Consider the following 757-nt stretch of genomic DNA (forward strand, 5'->3'; position numbering starts at 1 on the left):
ACGCCCGGAACGTCACGCTGTACGCTTCCTAAAATCCGGGCCGTCTGAATCGCCAGAGATATGGGCAAAAGTTCAACATATCGGAGACCATCCCTGTCATCTGTCTTGGAGTCTGCGCTAAACTGTTCTGTGTCATCAGCACAACTAACTTTATCAGACTAGTGAAAATAGTTTGGGAATAGACGAAAAACAAACAAACAAATAAACAAGTAAACCATAACAGAATGAGAAGCAGATTATACAAAGTGCAAATGTGCAGATGTTTTATCATTTGATGATGGTTTCACATTGGTCAGCATGGAGAAGTTGCTTAAGCACTGATATAGGCTGACCAAAGCATCAAAGATCACACACACACACACACACACACACACACACACACACACAATGATACAGGCTGACCAAAGCATCAAAGCATTTATATTTATGCTGATGGAACTAAATCATACACACACACACACACACACACACACACACACACACACACACACTTGTGAGCAAAGTAAACACAATGTCTGCAGTGCTTTGGGTCCATATCAAATCTATGGCAGAGCAAGATATCATGTGCTCATGAACACACATATACATGCACGCGCGTATGCACACACACACACACGCACGCACGCTCACTCACTCACTCACTCACTGACACTCACACACACACACACACACACACACACACACACACACAAACACACACAGGCTTGCTTGTCCATGCCTGTATGAATCAGAGGGAAGCATGGAAGCACTCTTGTGC

Source organism: Sardina pilchardus, chromosome 24 (assembly GCF_963854185.1).
Source record: "Sardina pilchardus chromosome 24, fSarPil1.1, whole genome shotgun sequence".
Classification (NCBI taxonomy): domain Eukaryota; kingdom Metazoa; phylum Chordata; class Actinopteri; order Clupeiformes; family Clupeidae; genus Sardina; species Sardina pilchardus.